This window comes from Petaurus breviceps, unplaced genomic scaffold, assembly GCF_028583685.1.
Source record: "Petaurus breviceps papuanus isolate PSGF00001 unplaced genomic scaffold, PetGlider_PUasm1.0 140, whole genome shotgun sequence".
NCBI lineage: Eukaryota > Metazoa > Chordata > Mammalia > Diprotodontia > Petauridae > Petaurus > Petaurus breviceps.
Window position 1 is genome coordinate 50,112,087 of NW_027185698.1, and position 22,207 is coordinate 50,134,293.

The 22,207-nt window shown below is 38.7% G+C and overlaps 1 protein-coding gene across 5 annotated transcripts in view; it reads right to left on the reverse strand.

Annotated features, from left to right (window-relative positions):
• PCGF3 (polycomb group ring finger 3) overlaps positions 1-22,207 on the reverse strand; it is a 132,809-nt gene that overhangs the window by 59,216 nt on the left and 51,386 nt on the right. For 3 of the 5 annotated variants that reach the window (XM_069072612.1, XM_069072588.1, XM_069072579.1), the window contains exons 3-4: positions 21,226-21,265; positions 20,275-20,427 (exon numbers count right to left, since the gene is read on the reverse strand). The exons of 1 other annotated variant lie outside the window; for it this stretch is intronic. The gene's annotated coding sequence lies outside the window, so the exon portion shown is untranslated. The remainder of the gene's footprint in view (positions 1-20,274; positions 20,428-21,225; positions 21,266-22,207) is intronic. One more of the 5 variants, XM_069072598.1, reaches the window with a different exon arrangement.

Below are 22,207 nucleotides of genomic sequence, written 5' to 3' on the forward strand. Positions count from 1 at the left end.
TCACGGCCAGCAGAGTCCCTGTCCCACTGCTTCTGTACTCACTGGACATGTGCTGGTTCCTTCTCGCCCAAGACCATGTTTCAGCAGGACAACTAAGCCTAGCATCCCTTGTCAGCAGAAGCTCCCTCAATCTTCCCCAGCTCAGATGCCCGACTCCCTACACTGCCCAGGATATAAAAATTCCTGTGGCTGAGGTGGAGGATGCCTCCCAACCCAGGGGCCCCCAGAACTCACCACTGGCTGTTTCATCTAGCTAGCCTGGGCCAAACTCAGGCCAAACCTCTGTCCTAGGATCTTTCGTTGGATCTTCTCCTGTTGTCCCAGAAGAACCACTGTTCTGCCCTAACTCCTATTTATTTTTGCCCCTCTACATTCACCCTGAGGCACTATTTTGTCTTGTTTGTGGTGAAAATCTGGAGAGCTTGGAATTTTCTGACTTACTCCACCATCTTCCCAGAATCCTCTCCTCGACTATTTCTCAACAAAAAAATTTGCTATTTTTCTAGAAATTTAAGATGACAATGGAAAGGTTTAAATTATAATGTAGGTTGGGGATTAAATTTGAAAACATAGAAATTGTTTTTGCAATTATTTTTCTAATTAGCATTAGAGTCTGAAGCCATGTTTAAATTCTGGCTCGGTTCCTTAATACCTATGTGATCTTCAGCAAGACATGCCACCTCCAAAAACAAAACAAAAAACCAACCAAACAAACAAACAAAAAAACCAGGGAGGAAAGAAACACTTCCCTTCAGGAAGAAGGGAGGGCTAGGAGGGAATCCGTTTCGTTTCTATAAAATGCCAGGGTAATCTAGATAATCTCTTACAGTTCATGATGAGTACAGTGATCTAAGTAAAAGACAATTCAACGCAACAAATAATTTATCAAGTGCTTTATGTATGAGTCCCCTGCAATACAACATTCCTAGTACTACCTCTGGATAAAGCACCACCTTTCAATGTTAAATCAAAAATTAAGTCACTGGATACTGAGAATGAACTTAATGTATATATCCAGGCAGTCACTGGGGTCACAGATTTTTACAGTGGAAAGAGCCCTTAGCTATCACCTTGTCCAACTCCCTAATTTTTAAAGATTAAGAAAATGAGGCCCAGGGAAAATTAAATGAATTGTCCAAGGTCACCCAGAGAGTAAGTAGCAATGTCAGGACAAAAACTCAGCTCTGCTGGCTCCAAATTCAATGCTCTTTCCAGTTTCACCAGGAAACCCTGCCTTCAGAAAGAACAAAACTAGCAAAGTTCTATTCCAACAGATAGACCCATGGAGAGAATGACCATCCAAAGCTTTAGAAGGTCATTATGCTGTCAATTTTTCACATCCCACTGAGTACCACCCATTTTAAAATCATTTCTGATTCAAGCTTCCTACAAGTTCTCCATTTTTAGAACTGTATGACTCAAGTTAGTTCATTTTGTGCCATGCTCACTGGAAGTGAAACTCCTTATTAACCTACCAGATTATTAAGAAAAATGCTACCTTTATCAACACCGCCACTACCGCCACCACCATCATCACCAAGCTTTTACCTGTTAACTATGTGCTAGGTACTACGCTAGGAGCTGGGGATAAAAGGAAAGGCAAAAGAAGTGGTCTCCGCCCCGGCGGCGAGGGAGGCGACATGCGACAACGGCGCAGAGACAAGATACATACAGGGCGGACCAGAAGTAATCCCAAGGGGGGCCTCCTACAGAGGTGCGACATGAGGTGAGCCTTAAAAGAAGTCAGGAGGCAAGGGTAGGAGAGAAGGCCTTCTAGGCCGCGGGATAGCCAGTGAAAAGGTACAGGTAACTCCGCAGATGGAATGTCTTGGACAAGGAGGTCAGTGACACCAGACCATGGAGTCCTTGGAAGGGGAATAAAGTATAAGAAGACTGGAAATAAAGGGTCAGGTTGTAAGGGGCTTTAAAAACAGAGGGTCTAGGGGTAATGGGAAGCCACAAGTATTTACTGAATACAGGGGACACATGATCAGATATAATATTACTCAGGACGCTGAGTGGAGGATGGACTGGAGTGGAGAAGAGACCTGAGGCAGGGAGGTCAACCAGCAGGCTACTGTAATTTTCCAGAAGTGAGAAAAGAGGGTCTGCACCAGAATTTTCCTCATAAGAACCCTAAAGAATAAGTAGTACCATTTTATTATCCCTCTATCAGTAATGATGGGGTGCTTGGGATCTGTGTTTGTAAAATCAATTTGTAATACCAATTTGTAACATCAGTAATGGTGGGGTGCTTGGGATCTATATTTCTAATATCAGTCTGTAAAACTTTGTAACATCAACTTGTAAAACCGGTTTTTAAAATCACACTACCTTCTCCCCCTCCCACCCCCCAGTCTCTGAGCAACTCTGCCCCTTCCCCCTGCAGAACTCTGCCTTAGCTTCAGAGCAATAACTCTGCCCAGCAACAACTATCTCAGCTTGGAACAATAACAAGCTATTCTTATGAATCCTTCACTAAGGTATCTACAAACATTCCAGCTCAGGCAACTATTATCTCTCCCTTGTGTAGTATCCCGCTGCCCCCATGAATCCTTCGGTACCCTATCTCTAGGTTGACTCCTTGGCTGCCTCCAGGAATCCTTCAGGACCCTATCTCTGGGTTAACTCCTTAGCCTATTATCCACACACTGAGTCTCCCTTAGCCTTGGTTCCCAGACATCAATCTTGTCAAACATGACACTGATGGGTGGCAGACTGGGCACTTCTCAGTCAGCCCTTGACCCACCTAGTTAGCATAATTGGCACAGGTTCATAGTATACTATGGATTACCCTATAAAAACCTTAATTCTACCCCTTTAAGGTTGCAGGTCCCCTAAGGATCCTTGCTCACTGTAAGGCGTATAATAAACTTTTACAACTCTGACTCCAAGTTAGCCTGGGCCTACTGAATTCTTTCAAGACTGAATCACAGGCTTTCTGGTCTTAGATAAGATCAGAGTTTCTGCTGAACCTACTGGGAGCCATCCCTCATCAAGTAATAGGCACAGGAACATGACTTGTGACTGGTATGGAGAATAAATTTTCTCTACTAACAATTTGCAGCCAGCAAACCCCACCCCCCCAACTGGGGCCAAACCAGATTAAAATGTAACTGGGAAATATTTAATAAAATAAATAAAAATACAACACAGATAATGTTAATTTATGGATTATCCATTTCTATTTGAATTTGATAACACTAGTCTAGAGTACTGAGTATGATTTGTTCCGGGTCACACAAACCAACTGAGCCCATGTTTTGAGGCCAAATCCCTATCCATTATACCATTTTACAAAAAAAAAAAAAAAAAATGAAAACAAAAAATCCCAAGGCTCAGAAGAATTAAATTTGTTTTTTGTAACTCATGCTCACACTATGAGAGACAATCAAGTCTTCTCAGTGAGCACCTTACATCAAATTCACTGTTCTTTCCATGGTGCCAAAGTTTTTAAAACAGAAAGTTTTTCATACATTGCTATTGCTACCTGGCTTTTCCTCCTTAAATTCATCTTACATAATGTCTAAAAACTATGCATTAAGAGGATTTTTCCCCCTGTAAAAATGTGATACAGTGACAAAGTCCACTAGCCTGGGAGTCAAGAGACCTGGAGGGTCTGAATGATTCAACTCTATCTCTTTACAGATACTTCCCAAATGTTCATCTCCAGTTGTAACCTCCCTCCTGAACTCCAGCCTCCTCTCCTGTTCTCCAACACTGACAATACATCATCCCTAACCGAATTAGGCTTCTTCCACTTGGCTGCAGAGAGAAGAATGAGGCCTAGGGAGATATGTAATAGCTCAATATAGAGAAAAAATATCCCAACAATTAGAGTGATCTAAAAGTAGCACAAGTTGCCTTATGTGACAATAAGGTCCCTGTCACTGCAGGTTTTCAAGCAAAAGATGAATTACTTGGATGTTATGTACATACACAATCTGGATAAGGAGAGGGGCTGAAAATTGAGCTCCTTTTCAAACTATCAAGTCTGAAAGTACACAACAATCTCAGTTTCAATTTTGGCCTTCACACCATTTAGGTGGAATGAAAATACATTATTGGAGAAGCTTAACTACTGTCAAAGGGAAAATAAAACAACAGCATCAGGGATTTATGACCAATTTTATAACATCACTGTTAAAACACTAGAATGGCTCACTGAGGAAAACTGTGAATCTTTTAAAAGTCTTCATAAAATAAACCCACAGCTTTCTAGGTTTGTTTACACGTACTCTTCTCTAAGCAAGAAGATAGTCTAAATTTCCTACCAAGATCCTGCCTAGCCCAGAGATTCTGGAGGCTTCCTCATAAATTTCTCATTCTGAAATACTCTAAAGATTTCGATTATTATGACAGTAATAATTTCTGACCACAAGAGGGCAGTTGGCATTAAGCTGACTGTTCCCTGCCATCCAGAAAACTCTTTTCAAGGATGTTCATTTCATTCAGTTCTAGGTTTGTGCTTCTTTTCTCATTTGGTTGTTTTACATGTTAAATGTGTACATAGGTTCAAGGTCATTTGCATTCTATCTACTGTACTACCTAGCTGCCAACATTTATATGAAGGGACAAGACAAAAATCAGGGATCTTCTACCAAGAAATTAGTGTTTGTATAAAATAAGAAGAAAAAAGTAGCCATAATCTCACACATATACTAGATTTTAAGAGACAATAAATATCTCAAAGAAATAAAAAAAACAATAGAGAATATCCTGTGGCCTAAAATTCTACAACCTAAGTAAGCCTGAGAAGGATGGAACAGGATATACGCAGGGATGAAATTACAGAAACAAAACCAAAAGTGAATCTCCCAAATGCTTTCATACTTAAATGGAGTTATGATTTCAGTAATATGTAAGGCCCCTCAAATGATGCAGATGGCAACCAATCCACGAAAGTCAATCCTATATGATTCCTGTCCAAAGCATCTCATAAGTTCAACAAAGGGTGTCCATGCACCAAGCTGGAAGCTTTTCTGTTTCTCCTGACATTACTGGATACAAGTTGAGCAATATGACTATCATTCTGTGTCCTCTTTATCCACTCCTCTTCTTCAAAGTTTCTTATTGTTATATGTTACAGTCTGCTCATACCTACCTACCTTCCCATTACCATCTGTGTGATAACAATTTTTTATTCTTCAAAGACTGTAGTAGTATTCTAAGCTTTGCTGTAACAGTAACAACAGGAGAATGTTGATATTAAGATGGGGCCTTGCTTTCATAGAAAGCTGAGGGTCATTAAAGGGAGTTCTGCAATTTCCTGAAAGCAATTTGGTTTATTCTCTTCTTACTCAACTTTGGGCCCAACTCATTGTTCACGTATATCGTGTGTGTGTGTGTGAGAGAGAGAGACAGAGAGACAGAGAGATAGGAAGGAAGGAAGGAAGGAAGGAAGGAAGGAAGGAAGGAAGGAAGGAAGGAAGGAAGGAAGGAAGGAAGAGACAGATATATACATTGATGGGCAAGCTCAACAAGTTGTCCTTCTAAATACATGTTATAATCTAGGCAACAAAGATTCTTCATCCACTTGTCTAGTCAGACTCCTATGGACAATTACAGATCTCTTCCCAGAGGTTCCACAGCATCCTGGGGCAAGATACAAATAGCAGAGTACCATGTGCAAAAAGCATTATCTTTGGAGGGACCCCACCAGGCACAAGGAATCCCTCTTCACCTTGAACTTTGCACTGATCTCCCAAACACTTGGCTTAATGTTTATAATAACAGGATTGCTGAATACAGTTATTTGTGTTATCTCTCTCAAGAAATCTTGAATGATTTTGGCATGTAGATAGGACACTAGCTGGAAAAAAAAAAAGGCTAAAAGACAGCATCTTATAATCAATTTTTTTTTTCATATTCAGAGAACAACAGACACAGTAGAATGTAATAATGTAAAGAAAAAAATATATATATATGGTCTTGGCAGCTAGACGTAGTAGATAGAGTGCCCCAAACCTGGAGTCAGGAAGACATGAGTTCAAATCCAGCTTGAGATATTAGCTGGCACTGAGCAAGTTATTTAATGCTGTCTGCCTCGATTTCCTTATTTGTAAAATGAGCTAGAGAAGGAAATGGCAAACCACTCCAGTACTGTGGCAAAGAAATCCCCAAATGAAGTCACGAAGAGTCACATACAACTGAAATAAGTGAACAACAACATGGTCTACTGTTGAATATCACTTGAAAAAGCCTTGCCCCCTCAACTCATAACAGATGATTTTTAAAGATTGTGGATAGATAAGAGAGTAGACATATATATATATATATATATATATGTATGTATGTATGTATGTGGTTATCAATGCTCTCTCAGTGGTACTGACATTTTCCCACACCCACAGAACCTTCCTTTGCTTCAAATACTTTGTATATTAACCTCTCAATGCCCTTACAACCATGCTATTTCCAGCACAGATCTCCTCTATTTCCATTTAATTCATTCCAGCTGCTCTGTTCCCACTTCAATGCCATTTTCTACCTCCCTTCTAAGAACATCTGAACTATGAAGTTATGGTCGAAGTACAGTGGGTTCTAATAGCCTTTATGGAAAAATGTCCACTGTAATAATTTTTTTTAAAACTTTTCCATTGTTCTTGTTTGCTGCCCTTCCATTTTTGTCCTTCAATACCTTTAAGACAATTGCACTTGGAAAGAATGTCTTGCCAAGCTTTCTTTAAAATGGTTTTACTCTCCACTACTTTGTGAGATGATACTATTCATAACTATATCATACTTCTTCATAAGATTTTACTAACAAGTTTAAATTCTAAAGGTGGTAGCCTATAGGCCACAAGATCCCCTTTACTGTTTCTCCACTAAAATCTAGTGTGTGTCTCAGATTATCGCTTTTCTTTTTTATTTTTAACAGACTCCAATATGGCATGGCCACTTCCTCTCTAAGGGGTTTTCATAAATTATACTTTGGCAGCAAATTTCTTCCCTGTTGCCTCTGGCAGCTCTCTCTGTTTGGGATGTTTTTTTAGATTATTCCGGTCTTCTTGTTATGGAAATTATATTAATTAAATTTCCACATAAAATTATAATTGGCATTAATGTCAAGGTCATTGTTCATTACCTATTTTTGATTGCTAATTATTTTTAAATAGTTCAGGATTGAGTTATTTTGATTATATGCCATGTTTTTAATCATTATGCTTTTTAATTTTTATTAATTCTGATCTTAGCCTGACTACACAGAATACTGCTTAAGGGATAACTCCTACATGAATAGCAATTTTTTTCTTTTTCTGCTAAAACGAATCTATGCCATTTTTTTTTGCAATATTATTTGCATCATGTGCAATGCCTATCAATTTTTTTTTCGTGGAAGTAGTGTCACTGTAAAACGTAAGTTCTTAAGCTATTTTGGAACTTGGAAGTCTGATGAAGATTATGGACCTCTCGTTGCAAACATTTATAATTAAAGGGAATGCTAAATTTTGGTTAGAGGTTAGGGAAAATACTACTAGGTTCGTATCCCAAAGAGGTCATAAAAAAGTGGAAAGGTATCCACACGTACAAAAATATTTATAAAAAAATTTATAAAATTTTTGTATTGACAAAGAATTAGAAATTGAGTGGATGGCTATCAATTGGGGAATGGTCAAAAAAGTTGCAGCATATGAATGTAATGGAATACTATTGTTCTATAAGAAATGATGAGCAGGCAGATTTCAGAAAAACCTGGACTTAAATGAACTAAAACTGGTGAAGTGAGCAGAACGAGGAGAAAATTGCACATAGTAACAACAACATTGTGGGATGATCAACTATGATAGACTTAGCTCTTCTCAGAAATACAACGATTCAAGACAATTCCAAACTCACGATGGATCATCCAGAGAAAGAACTATGGAATCTGAATGCAATCAAAGCAGACTGTTTTCATGGTTTTTCCTCTTTGTTCTGCTTCTTCTTTCACAATATGACTAAGGTGGAAAAATATTTAACATGACTGTGCATGTATAACCTCTGTCAAATTGGTTGCCAACTTGGGGAGTGGGGGAGAAAAATTTGCAACTCCTCTTTACGTGATTGGAAAAAATAAAATGCTATTTATTAATTTCTTTTAAAAAAAAAAAGAGGTTAGTGAAAATGAAACTGTAATTTTCTTCCCCATCAAGGTGCTTGGTCTCCCTAAAACCTATCCACAGACCCACATGAAGGTCTGTAGACTACAGGTAAAACATCCTGGATGTTTAAGGCTACATGAGCCTTCTATGCAATCTACAAGTCTTTGGCCTTTCTTTATGAGTCATGTTTTTCCCCACATAGTTTTCTCCATCCTCACTTTTCCTATCTTAAATATTAGAGTTCAGGCTGATTTAATTTGGAAGGTATTATCAAGTTTTTTGTAGAATTTCTGTAACTTTACATGTTCAACAACCAAACCTGATACACAAGCTACAATTATTTGCAATATGGTCTTTTCAAAAATATTATATGAATGACAGATAGCATGTTTAACAAACAGAGACCTGAGCAGGACTCAGACCCAGGAAGGCCTGGGTTGAAGTAGTACATCTAACAAATAGTGGCTGAGTGACTCTGGATAGGTCATCAAACCTCTCAGTTCTCTAAGCAAATTTATAAAACTATAAACTGCAGAGAAGGTATCAACTTGTAATAAATAGGGAGTTTCCTCATCTGGGAATCTCACATACCAATAAAAACACATGATCTCTAGCCAGTCTCTATCATTAGTACTACAATATATAATGACCAAATATCCCATGAAACAATGTTTCTTGTTACTTGTAAGTATATGATAAAATCTACTCTTTCAACACTTTTCAGAATACCAATTAACTATCGTTTTATTCATTAAGAGTGAGAATATTGGGGGCAGCTAGATGACACAGTAAGCGCCAGCCCTGGAGTCAGGAGGACCCGAGTTTGGTTCCAGCCTCAGGAAGACCTCAACACCCACACCCACCCACCCACCCACACATATACACACACAAAAACTAGCTGTGTAACCTTGGGCAAGTCACTTAACCCCAATTGCCCTCCAAAAAACAAAACAAAACAAAAAAAAGAGAATATCAAGACTGTTGTGATTCAGCTCCTCCAGCAATGTGAGTCAAATTTCAAGTTTATAGGCAACCTAAAAGCTAATCACAGTCTAATAATGATCCTGAAAAGGAGGAAAAAAGGAAGGTACCTGACAGAAACTAAAGCAGTTACAGAGGCCAACTCTAAACCAACTAGTGCAGATTTTTAAAAGACACCCATAGTGGTTAGGTAGCACAGTGAATAGAGCACTGGCCCTGGAGTCAAGAGGACCTGAGTTCAAATCTGACCTCAGACACTTAACACAAAAACTAGCCAAGTGACCTTGGGCAAGTCACTTAACCCCAACTGCCCTCCAAAAAAAAGAAAACCAAAAGTTATCAATATTTAGGGGCAGCCAGGTGGCGCAGTGAGTAAGAGAGCCGGCCCCGGTGTTGGGAGACCCAGGATAGGTTCCGGCCTCAGATACTTGGCACCCACACAAAATAACTGGCCATGTAACCTTGAGCAAGTTACTTAACCCCAACTGCTTAAAAAAAAAAATAAAAAAATAAAAGACACCCATGGAAGATGGAAGCAAGGAAAGGTAACTAAGGATGAAGAATGCCCAGTAAGATTATCAGGACCTCCAAACCCAGAATAAGATAAAGCATCCAACAATGTTAAGGACAACAAAAAAGGGCCCCCCTTTTGTAGCTATGTGGAGAAACAAAAATCAGAAAAGGCATTACTGCTTGTGGGAGGATGATGAACGGTGACTAAAAAGGCAGAAGTAATCAACTCTGATTTTGCTTTTTCTCCTCACCTGTACCAAGAAGAATGACTTTTGACCTGGAAAGGACAAAACAAAAAGAGTTAACAGGAAATATATAAAAGAGATGGCTTAAACAACAATAATGCCACCACCAAGCTGCCCTCATCTTAGCATTAGGTCAGATGAATTACCCAAAGTCCTAAAAGAATCTGCAGGTGTGATTACCATAAAACTGTGAATAAAAGATGTCCTGATTTTTTAAAAGGAATATATGCAGATGCTTCAGATGACTCATCAATAAGGTCTGAGTTTGATTTGTGAAAAAAAACATTCAAGAACAGACTATTAAAGGATTAGCTGGTGATCAAACAGTCAAGAAGTATTAACTGAGTGCCTGCTCTATGCCACTCACTGTGCTAGGTTCATCAAAAAGAGCAAACACCAGAATAATCTCATTTCTGTATTTGACAGTGTTAGCACACTGCTAAGTTCAGAGGAAGACTGAAGATAACTCTAGAATTTCAGTATGATTTTTGGTAAGAATTTCACACACCATCACTACAGATAAGATGGAAAGATACAGACTGGATGATAGCTCATTTTGTACAACTGGACCCAAAGAGGAATGATTAATAAATAGATCAATGTCAAACTGGATGGCCATCTTTAGTGGAGGACCATAGTGTTCTGATTGGTTCAACATTTTAATGATTCAGATGGAGGCAGAGGTAAAATATTTAACAAATTTGTGAACAATAACAAACTGGAAGAAATAGGACACACGTTGGATCACAGAATCAGAATCCCAAAAGATAAGCTCAATGTGAATCAATGGTATGACATGGTAGCCTCAAAGCTAACTAGATCTTACTTGAATACCTCAAGGATCAGCAATTTCATTTATGGGGTTATTTCTTTCATCTATGCAACATGTTATGGCTTTTTAGAAAATCCATTATTCAGGGATTAACCATCTGGTGATAAGTTTCTCTGGTTGGCCTTTGGACAACAGACAATCCATCAGAAGGTTTATACTCAGATCCTTTCCTACTTGGAAAGGCTTACATTCTTATATAACCATAGACTGAAGATCATGTGCATACCATGTTGAAGCAGTGAAATAGGACTTTAGTGAAGGAAGGCATATTAATGGATACCTAGTATCCAGAATCAAAGAGATTACAGACTCACTATGTTCTCTGCCCTGGTCTGGACATATCTGGAATGCTGCATTCAATTATATATTTTGAGAAAGACACTGAAAAGCTGGAATGAATCCAGGACAGAGACTAGAATGATGAGAATATTTAAACCACATCCTATAAAGACTGGATAAAGGAACTAGGAATGTTTCATATGGAAAAGAACAGACTTAGAGGAGAGAGCAAAGTGCCTTCCAGTAACGTATAGAAGAACAATTATGATTCCTTTGCTTGCTTCCTCAGGGCAGAAGTAAGAACACTGTAGAAGTTGTAATGAAACCAATTTCAGTTGAATTTAAGGGAAAACTTACTAATTAGGAGCTGTCCAAAAATTTTATTACTTAGGAGGAAGAGAAAACTGTCAATAAAAGTCTTTAAACAAAGGCTGAATGACCATTTTTTTTAGGGGGGGGGGAGAAGATGTATAGGAAGCGAGGTATCAGTGAAACTAGATGACCTCTGAGGTGGTTTTTTTTTTTCCTATGATTCTGATCTGGACTCTAACTTAACCTAAAAAAAAAAAAAAAAAGACAGAAAACAGAGGACTCACACAGCTTGTTGGAAAATTTTGTTTAAAAGCCTAAGTACCCCAAAAATGGAATAGAAAAAAGGCAAAGAAAAAATAGCTAGTGAATTCAGAGAAATATATAGACATTTTGGCCTTGGGACCTAGAGAATGTCTCACCAATGCCAGAACTGCAAGCCTATCTCTGACATGTGGGGGCTGTGAAGAAAAAAGAAAAAAGCTTAACCTATCTCCATAGGAAGAAGGGCAATTATGCTAAGATTTAGGAATATACTGTTAAACAAGAGGTCTGGAAGTCTAAGCATCTTTCAGAAGACAGCTAACAGACTATCCATGTAGCCAGAAGATGGCACTATAACCCCGTTTTCATAGAAAGGACAAAAGGATGGCTGAAGGCTTACTAAATGCAGAGCACTAAACTGTGTCTACCTTAGGTAGAAGCTGACACTTGAACACTAGAGAAAATGATATTAGTCACCACCAAAGAACTGGAAATTGCTATTGATAATAATCAGTAGAATTTGGCTCTTCCCCTTTTAAATGCATTTTCTGGACAGGTAACCATTTAGTGTGGACCACCATACCATGACCTATTGCAAATGCTATCTATCATAACTGAATTACAGTCCTTTGGATCTTTTGATCCTTTTGATCCACAGACTTTACAAGGCTTTGAATAGGAGCTCAAAAAATTCTGCTGATCGAATCATGGAATCTGTGAACTAGGAAGGAATCTTAGATTTCCAGTAGTTCTACCCAGCCCTTCAGCCCAAAGCAGGAATCCCTTCCAAAACTATAGACAGATGATTATCTAAGGTTCCAGTACTGATTTTTTTTAACACAGACACAAACCTTTCCTATAACTTGTAGAATCTTTCACATAACACCCTTCAAATATTTTAGAACAGCTCTTAAATGTCAACTTAAATGTCAACTTTTCTTCTTCACCTCCAGGTTCCCTACAGCTAAACTTCACATCTGGTTTCCAAACTATCCATTATCATGGTTGAAATCCTCTAAACAAACTTTAGTTTGTCAACAAACTGTTGTTTTACAGAAGTAAAGTTTTCCACTATGTAGGATCTGGGATGAATTCAATTCAAAATCAAAATAGTCCCTCTCCCAAAGGAGTTTACATTGTACACATCAAGGAAGAAAAGGGGTGGAATAAAGGAAAGAAATAGTATAGATGACTATGAGGCAAAGGAAGGGTACAAAGCACTCCAAGAGTACTCAAAAAGAGAGGAAAAAACATCAGCAGTATTCAATTATCACTCCTAACCACATGATTATCAATGTATAAATCTAGATACAGTCCCTCTTGAACTCCAATCCCAAACTTTCAACTGCCTGTTGGCCATCAAATAGATGTCCAGCTGCTAACACTTCAAACTCCTGATCACTCCCCCTCCCCTAAACTCATCCTCTCTTATTAACTTCCACACTTCTATTGATGATTTCCACTATCTTCTCAGTTTTCCAGGTTTAAATCTTCCAAGTCTTCTCTGAACACTAATCAGGTAAACCTCCATAGCTTCTTCTACGGTCCATCCCTTTCTATCTACTTATACAGCCACAACCAACCTAGTGCAGGTCTGTGACAGTACCCTTCTAACATCCTCATCTGGTCTCATGGCTTCCAGCCAACTCCCTCTCCAATGAGAAAACTAAGGCCCAGAGAGCTAATGGCAGAGTGAAGGACAACCCCAGGTCTCCAGACTACTAGTACAGGGTTCTCTTTTCACTACATGCCTCCACCAAGCCATCCTTTGATCTCTTATAGCACTTTGTTTATAGCTGTCTTATGAACTTACAAACTCTACTTTGTATTATATGTATTTGTTTACTGCTTTATCTCTCCTACCAAATCTGTTTCACCCCCTATATTTCTAACAATGTGCCTTCTATAGTATAGACATTTATTAAAGGTTTCCTGAATTGAATTCACTGACTCCTGACTCCCAGATCAATGTTTTTTCTATCTTGAATAATCTGGTTTTCTTTTGTTCATCTATTAACTTTATACCATCTCTTTAATAAGAAGTCTTTTTCCTTCTTTTAATTTTTTAGTTGCCCTGATCATAAGTTTAAAAGGCCTATTGTTATCCTTAACATTTTTTTCCAGACTAAAATCATTCTGGGTTTTAGTCATTCTAGCACTATTCTTATAGGTCTGTCATTCTTCCTTTTTTTTTTTTTTAAGCAATTATTATGTTAAGTAACTTGCTCAAGGTTACACGGCCAGTTATTTCTGGGTGCTAAGTATCTGGGCCTGGATTCGATCCCAGGTCATCCCAAGTCTGGGGCCGGTGCTCTTACTCACTGAGCCACCTGGCCACCCCTAAGCAATTGGGGTTAAGTAACTTGCTCAAGGTTACACAGCCAGGTTGTTTCTGGGTGGGTGCTAAGTGTCTGAGCCCAGATTTGATCCCAGATCATCCCAACTCTGGGGCTGGTGCTCTTACTCACTGTGCTACCTGGTTGCCCCTATTCTTCCTTATTATAAAACAATACAAAACATTCTTTAGCTATGCTCAATTCCAAAACAAATAATTAGTAAACCTCTGTCTGAAAATAACTAACCTAGATGCTGATACTACTACTGCTGCTAAATAATAATCCCTCTCAAAGCCCAAATGTCAACATATATGTCCTTGGGGGTGAGGTTTGGGAGGGGACACAACAGTAAAGTTAAAAGACTACCAGTCAAGAGTGTCGTGCTTTCACAATTCGATTTCTATTTCAAACCGTTCAGGAATAAGACTCTTCCTCATTAGGTGCTGATTTTTTTCTTCATCTTACAATAGTTATTCCCAGATATCTGGACTTCTTTAATGGATCTGGAGGGCGCAGCCATCTTCCCTTCTGTTAAAGGTTTTTAACTGAGTTTTCATTTTCATACACCTGAGATATTTGGGAATTTTAGTCTTTTTTACCTTTCTCTCAGGCCTCACACGCTAGAATCCTGTCCCCCAGTTTTCCAGCTGTGGTCAGGTGCAGCACACAGCACTGACATAATGTTGTCCCAGACAATCAGCATCTGCCTTTTGGCTTTCAGTGCCAATAAGGTAAGGTAAAAAAAATGTTGGACAATACAAAATCTTTCAGGAAGGTAGGTTAAGTTCCTTATGATTCTGCCTAGCCTTAAACCCATTATCATATCTTTTCAACAGAACTGAGCATGGCTTCCAAGTTAAAAGGAGTGATTCTGAAACATCTTATTTATCATTTGATGTACAAAGATGACATCAGGTTATACTGAAAAATACATTAAATGGCTTCTACATCTTGTAGAATCTTTTTGATGATATTATTTGGACTTTATATTTCATAAATATAAAATTCTTAATCAGTCAATAAACAAGCATTTATTTATTTTTTTAATTAAATTGATTTGTTTATTTACTTTTAGTTTACAACATTCAGTTCCACAGTCCCTTGAGTTTCAAATTTTCCCCCTCTCCCCCCCCCATCATGGCAACATGCACTCGAATATAGGATCTACAAATATCTTTACATTAATCATTAGTCAGGTTGTAAAGAAGGATTATAACTGATGGAATGATCAGTGGGAAAGAGGAAACAAAACAAAACAAGAAAAAGAAACAAAGCAGGCAGTTTGTTTCAATCCGCATTCAGACTTCGTATCTCTTTCTCTGGATGTGGATATCTCTTTTGATCATGAGTCTTTTGGATAAACAAGCATTTATTAAACAACTATTACTTGCCAGATACTGTGCTAATTACTGATAATGATAATTATCCTTGTCTCCAAGAGGCCATCTACTGGAGGAAATATATGTATACATTCAGTTGTGACTAACTCTTTGTGACCCCATGGACCACAGCACACCAGGCCCTCCTATCCTCTGCTGCCTCAAGTCTGTCCAAGTTCACGTTCCTGTTTCCATGATACTATCTGTCCATCTCCTCCTCTGCTGCCCCCTTTGTATATAAAGAAAATACACAAATAAATGCAAGGTAGTTTGGGGAGGAAAATCAAAGGCAGCTGGGGGAACAGTAGTGTTAAGGAAAGACTCCATGAAACCATGCATACCCTTGAACCTAGCAATACACTATTAGGTTTGTATCCCAAAATAGATAAAAAACAAAAAGGCAAAGGAACTATATGTATAAAAATATTTATAGCAGATCTTTTCTGGGGCTAAAAATCTAGAAGTTGAGGGGATGCCCATCACCTGGGGAATGGCTGAACAAGTTGTGGTATGTAATTATGATGGAATACTACTGTACTACAAGAAATGATGAGCAGGATACTCAGAAAAACCTGGAAAGGATTAACTCCATGCAGAAGGTGGCATTTGAACTGAGGTTTTTTGGTTTTTTTTTTTGGGGGGGGGGGTGGAACCCCAAAAATACAACAATTCTACAAGGCAGAAGCAAGGGGGGAGTAAATTTCAGGCATGGTTGGCAGCCAGTAAAAAAGCATAGAGATGGGAAAGATGAGGAGCAGTTTGAGTGGACTGTAGAATTTATGAAGGGGAATAATGAGTAACAAGGCTGGGAAGGGAGGGTGGGATGCAGGTTGGGATGGGTTTTAAATATCAGAGGACATTATATTTGTCCCTAATGGTAGCAGGGAGCCCCTAGAGTTCACCGAGCAGGGGGACAGCATGTACAGACTTACACTTTTGAAAAATCACCTTGGCAACTGAGTAGAGGAAGGATTTAGCGAGGAGAAACCTGAGATATGGAGATGGGTCAGTTGGGTATGAAACAGCTCCGATGAGAGGTGATAAAAGGCCTGAAAAATAAGGTAGTCATGTGAGTGGAGGAGAGGGAATGAATGTCTGGGAGAAATGCAGTGAAAGGAGAAACAACATTTTACAGAAGTGTAGAAGTGTGCAGTGAGCAAGAATGAGGGCTGAGGAAGGGAAGGTGAAAACAATAAGCATTCATGTAGTGTCTACTATGGGCCAGGCACACTGTGACTAAGTACTTTACAAATATTATCTCATCCAATCCTCACAACAGGATGAAGGAAGTGCTATTATTATCTCCATTTCAGAGGTGAGGAAACTGAGGCAGTGATTAACTGATTGGCCCAGGGTCAAACAAACAGTAAGAATCTGAAATCAGGATTTGAACTCAGGTCTTCCTGACTCCAAGAGCAGTGTTATCTACTGTGCCAACAGCAGCCCAAGTGAAAGGAAGAAGCTGAGGATGTGAACCTGTGGGACCAGAAGGACACTGGGACCCTGAATAGCAACAGGAAAAGTTAGGAAGAACGGTAAGGTTGGAGAGAAACTAAGTTCAGTTTTGAACATGCTGAGTTAAGATGTCTATCATATGTGTTCAATTCAAAATGTCCAACAGGCAGATGGTGATGTGGAATTGTCCTTCAGGAGAGAGATTAAGGCTGAATAGAGATCTAGGTATCATCTGTGCAGAAATGATCATTCAAGCACCAAATGAGATAGTAAAGAAAGAGAAAAAAAAGAGGACAGTCTCCCAGGGTCAGGCTGTGACAGCAATTCTGTGCTGCTGCTGCAGTCCCCAGTGTCTATTCTTTCCTGGTCTTGGACCATCGTCTTCTGAGATGCAAAATGTCCAAAGAGTCACCAGGGGTCCAAGAAGTGGAATCCACAGCCAGTTTGGCCAGTGTATCCCCAAGGAGGGAGTTGTTTGACCCAACATAGCAGTGAATGAACCCAGAAGGGGGGCTGCCTGAAAGAAGCATCTCATTCAGTGCTTAGGGAATGGAGCTAGGTGAGGGAAATGTTTTGTAGCAATTGCTTCAATTATGAGCCCACTATCCCCAGAGACTGAGGTGACAGAGAGGGAAGCATGACCCTGGTGTTTCTGTACTTCTGTTCTTGCTCTATCTTCTCAGTAAATACAGATAAAGAAGACAGAAAAGGGAGATGATCCAGGACAGAGCTCTGAGGTACATACACCCAGTTAGTGGGAGTGACAGTAATGATGATTTAGCAAAGTAGACTGAAATGAAGCAGTCAGATAAAGAGGAGAAAAATTAGTATTATGAAAACTGAGAGGAGAAAGAGTAACCGGAAAAAGGGGTGATCAATGGTGTCAACTGCTGCAGAGTTGTCAAGAAGGGTTAGGGCTGAGAAGGGGTCAATTAAGACCTCATTGGTAACTTTGGTGAGAAGAGAGCAGAATTTCAGCTGAATAAAGATCAGAAGCCACATTGCAAAGGGTTTATGAGAAAGCAAAATAGAGCAAGTACCAAGTATGGCTGGCTGACAACAAGCAGAGAGACTGTTAGCGTCTACTGATGGATTATCTATTGGGGCAAATCTATTGATGATTTCAATTGAGGATTTTGTTTTTATAAACAATTGAGTATGCAGGAAGGAACCAGCACATTGAGAGGGTGATAGAAGAAATATGTGTGAAAAGATAGAACAGAGTGGAAATAAGGTTACACAAAGAAGGGCTGGTCACCCAGAGACCGAAATAAAAGAGTGAAATAGTGGGCAGGTGGTGAGAGTTGTGAGTTGCAGGGCTGTGAGAGGAAGATGAGGGAGAAAACTGAGTTTGAGAGAAGAACCTCAATACTGTTGGCAAGGAATAAGGCAATACTGAAGGCTTAAGCCTGAATCCAGGTCAAATTGAAACAATGGACAAGGGCAAACTTACAAATACCTTGAGCTCTTCTACTCAAGGCATATCCATCATAAAGCTAGCAAGTAGAAAGTTCTGCCTATGTATGTCAAGACCTATTAGCAACCTGAAATTAAAGCGTGGGAAGATCACATTTAAAGTAATTGATACCTATCTAATACTAGTCTTGACATATACACTTTTAGAACTATGAACTTATCCATAACAGATTTGGAAAGCAGTCAAATAAAAGTCATGAAATATTAATGAAATATGTCCTATCACCCAAAGGAAGCTATGAAAAGATTAATGCTAACTAACCAAAAAAGGAGGAGAATTAGTAGACATTACCAGAGCACAGGACAAATAGTTTAAAACTTAAGAGAAAAACTTGTGGAATAGGAGGACACCACTTTTCAATGAGACAATAAGAATACTAGCAGGTACCCACTATTGAATTTATTGAGTATGTGAAACTCTGAGAGAGTGGAATCAAAAAGTGATATCCATATGAATTCAACCAACACTACACTGGCTAAGAAGCAGCCAACAAATTACTGTCATGTAGAATTGAATGTAAAGCCAAAGGGTTTAAAAAGGTTACTGAGGATCAGGTCATGACCATAAGAATTTATAAATGGCTTAAACTTAAAGATCTAAACTACAGATTACGCAGAGAAATAGCAGAAACTGCAACTATCACCACAGGCTGAAAAAAATTTAACACCTATAAAATGAATACCTGGCAAGAAATGACCCAACAGCTATAAGTTCACTATCTTTCAAAAAGTAACAGTATGAAAATATTCATACAAAAAGAGACCTCAAAATATTCTTAGGGATTCGACAAGTAAACTGAAATGAAACTAGACCATTATGACAGAACCATTGTCTGCAATGTCCCTGATGTAACACTGATCCATTAAAATTTAAGAACAATGTTTTTAACAAATGTTATTGTACCAAATGCTCATAATTCTCAAGATAGAAGAAAAAAAAAACTTTTTCAACAGAAATAGGAACGAGATACATACATCAAATTTTCTATTGCAATTATGCCAGAGATGTCTTCAATGAACTTAGAGAAAGCAAAAACCCTAATACTTTTATTCACTTACAAAATTCAGTTAATTTGTCTACCTACGCAATAGTTTGAAGAACATTAAATATTAAAAATCATAGATGATGATTTGCCTGTCCTAGGACTGCTGCTGTTAATGCCATAAAAAGATGAGAACAATGATTGTGTATAAAGCACTTTACAGTTTATGAATTCTGAAAATCAGGTAGAGCAAGTTTGAATGTCTACATTTTACAGAGTTTTAATGAGGTTAAGAGACCTCAAGATCACATGCTTTTGATCATACATACAAGACCTAAGATCACATGCTCATTCAAAGATTTGCTTCCCAAGTTCAATACTCCTTATTTCCTAAGTATAATACTTCTTCCATTACAACACTGCCCCTCCACTCCCCAATAAAATGAAACACAGTCCTAGCTGCAGGGACATTACACTATAATAATGGACAAAACAAACAAATAAACATAAAAGAAAGTAGAAAGTGATGAGTGGTACATTTGTAAGAAATCCGAGGAAGGATAGGTTATTTTCAATTGAGAGGATCAAGAAATATTCACAAAAAGGGTGGCACCTGAGTTGGACAAACTGCTTCAAGGTTTGCAAAGTACTTTACAAATATCATGTCATTTTAAGCTCACAGCTCTGGGAGGCAGGGGCGGTTATTATCCCCATTTCATAAATGCTGAAAATAAAAGCTCAAGTAGACAGAGGTTCAGTGACTGGCCCATAGTTGCAATACCTAGTAAGTGTCTGAAGCTGGATTTGAACTCAGGTCTTCCTAACTCCAGGTCTGGCACTCTGTTACCACCTGCTACCTAATTCTCACTAGGTCACACATTTAGAAGAAAAGGAGAAAGAAAAAGGGAAGACAAGGAGAGTAGGAAAAAGAAGTAAAGAGCTAGTCAGGAAGAGAATAAAAACAAAAAATCGTAAGAAAATATTGTGTATCCCTTCTCACCTCCCTCCAAAACACAAAACTGCCCCCCCTCATCCCCAACAAGAGGAAGATTTCTGCTTTCTTGGTTTTCCCCATTATCCTGTGTATGTATATGTGTATGTGTGTGTGGGGGGGTTTTTTGTTGTTGTTTTTTTTTACCTCTTCTAGATGTTTTCTTTGTCTTCAGTTTGTCTTCTCATTGGGTTTTTATGCTACTGGCTTTACTCTGTTATCCCGGGTAGTCTGTCTTAGTTTGTATTCTGGCTCTTCACCCTTGCTCCTTTCCTCTGTCCCTTGTTTATTTTCCATTTTCTAACAAAGACATTTACCCATTATTTTATGTCTGATCATTTAAGTTTTAACATATCATCACCACATTTCTAAAGTTTTAACTTCCTACAGTACAAGAGCATTTACTACAACCATTACTTTAGCTCTATAGGATTAGTGGACTCTATCTCCAATATTCAGAGAAAAACAAGTTAAGTAGCACGTCTTAAACTAACTTGAACAAGGGATATACTTCCAAGCTTTATAAATAAGAAAAGGAATTCCTGAGTGCTAGTGAAGAGGGTCATAACCAATAGGGGTTGTGAAACATCCCAAGATAAAAGGGGAATTTTGAAATAAAACAGGAAATGAGGCCTATTTTCTCACACACACACACACACACCCACACACACCCACAACCACACACCCCAATTGACATAGATATCACCCTTTTTGGCACATGCATGGTGCTATAGTTAATATTAAAGGGGAAATAATAGTATTTGGACTTAAATTTTTTTCCCCTGCAGAACCTTTATTCACATCTGGTAGAGCACAGTTTGGCAAATACTCATTTAGAGTAGAATCCAAAAAGACAAGCAATCTGACTTTCCTTTAATGTGTTAAACAAAACTGGGGGACATATTGTCATGGTTCAAGCCCTTAAACACACAGAAACAGAAATACATATTTTTCTGCAATTACACTTCTCAGAGAGGTAGGCCCTTCCCTTATCTTTCTCCCCTCCCCCCAGATCACGTTCAATCCATCCACAGGCATCCCATTAAAAGAAGAGTCAACCTTGGAGTGTCCAGAGTCCGCTCCATTACCTATATTTACCTAGCAGACAGACAGGAATCTCATGCTACCTTTTGGAAACCTGCAGAGAAGCACAATACAAAAACACGTTTTAGACTTCACATACTGTACAGCACTCTCAGGGGAAGACATGGCGGCTACTGGGGCAAAACACCCCAAAATTTATGTAAGGAAGAGCCTTATTGTATGTGCCTCTAGCAACAAATGAGATTTACATCTTTCTGATTTAAAGGTGGCATACTTTATTTTTTAAGAACCCCCAGACAAAAACAGCCAATGTAGAGCCTGAACAGGCCCCCAAATAGTCCTTTATTAAAAGAAAAAAAATCAGGTTCTTTTGTTTGCATAATGAACCACTTACAACAAAGTCCACTTCTTCTCCAGCTCAATAAAACAATACTCTTAACTGGTATGTGGTGTCGTAAACATGGCCATTTTTTTCAACCACGTAGACTACATTAAACATGTGTTGCCTATCCTCTGTGGTTCTCCTTACTGCCCTCTCACAAACACACCACAGGGGGATTTATTCGAGGTGCTGGGAAACCTCTCCTCAAGTTCTTTTGATATTCATTATGTGGCAACCAATGGATTTATCAACAGTTGTCCATCCATAAACATCTATGTGCTGAAGGGGAAAATATGTGGAAGGGGAATGAGAGGGAAAATCACACTGTGCAAGCCTCTGTCCAGTATCTTTTTCACACAAATGAAAACTTTTCCTTACCCCTATCACAATCTGGTAATTTATATACATTTGGTCTCTTAGGATAAATGCTCCTTGAGGACAGGGACTGACACAAAAGTACCAAGCCTGGTATAAAACAGGTACTTAATAAATGCATACTGTATGGAATTTAAAATAGAAAGATCAGCTTCCCTCCACAATTTCTGTCATTCACCTAAATACTGATACCGAATTATTTCAAAAACCTCAGGATCTTCTTTGGTCAATCAACAAGCATTTATTAAGCTCCTACTACTTGTCAGGCACTGAGAGAGT